This window comes from Bactrocera latifrons, unplaced genomic scaffold, assembly GCF_001853355.1.
Source record: "Bactrocera latifrons isolate USDA-ARS-PBARC rearing strain unplaced genomic scaffold, ASM185335v1 scaffold_61, whole genome shotgun sequence".
Classification (NCBI taxonomy): domain Eukaryota; kingdom Metazoa; phylum Arthropoda; class Insecta; order Diptera; family Tephritidae; genus Bactrocera; species Bactrocera latifrons.
In genome coordinates, this window is record NW_017537279.1 from 537,200 (window position 1) to 538,423 (window position 1,224).

The window sequence follows — 1,224 nt, forward strand, 5'->3', positions numbered from 1 at the left end:
TTTGCTCTAGACATTTCCTGCAGTCCTCTCGTTCTGTCAGCCCTGTCTGCGGGCGTGTGACGGCACCTGAGAATGAGTAGTTAGTATTCCCATCAGTTCCTATATTCTCTTCTATCAAGTGCCAATAGAAAATTTTGTACTTCCGATCTACCATTTTGCATGTGACTTTGCGATTTTGCACTCAGGTAGCACGTTCCTTCGGGTTTTCATTTTCATTATCATGTTTATGTCCAGTTCGACGTATAGTCAATGCATGGGTTTTCCAATGTTAATCACGTTTTCAGTTRTTAGCTGTTCTTGGCAATCTCGTCCACTATTTCATTGCCCGTGATGCCTTTGCAGCCTGGCACCTAGTAGAAGTGAAAGTGCTTTCTTCTGGCAACACTTTCCACTGGCGCCCTGCTTTCCGAGACACTTCTGGCCAATATGSGATACGWGGTTGCTTCCTTGTTTGCTGCTTGGCTCTTTACTTAGATGTTGACTCTGGAATTATCTGCAGCTTGAAAAGTACTATTAGTGTGCCATTAGATTTAAAATACATTGAATTAAATATTCCAAATTAAAGGAGCCGCGTTAAATTAAAAAATATTTGTCCCGCCATAGCTTTAACTAGGATTCTGCACCCAAAATGAGATATTTTTAAACAAATTGCTTACCAAAGCGTTAGTTTAGCATGCATACAGCTTGTTTTTTTTCCTGTGTTTGCATGTTTTTACTTAAAATTTTAAAATCATGTGACCGGTCAAATTTTTCTTTCCAATAAAATATTACCAATGCAGAGAAAGGTGCTGTTATCGAAACATTTATTCGCAAATACTTAACTGCAGCAATAATTGCCAACGAAAAGTTGCGCTTTTTCGCCAAACCCAAACTCTAAGGTGCAACTCGAAAATAAACAAGAAATAAATTGTATGTGTAGCATACCAGCAGGCGCAGCACACCACTTACAGTCACAAATAACGGCATAACTAACTGAAGAGCCAACTTTATTGAATGTTAGTCGTACAAATGCAATATATTTTCGACGCAGAAACGTACAATCAAATTGTTACTTTTAGTTATGCAAGTATTACGTTTAAATGTAGCATACTTCAGGGAGCTAGAGTATAATTTTGCCAAAAGCAATGAAAAGATGGATTTGCTATGCAAAGTTGAACATGAAAAAGTTGTTATTTGCTAAAGTTGATATGATTTGCAAATGTATTTGTGTGCGTGTGTATGTAT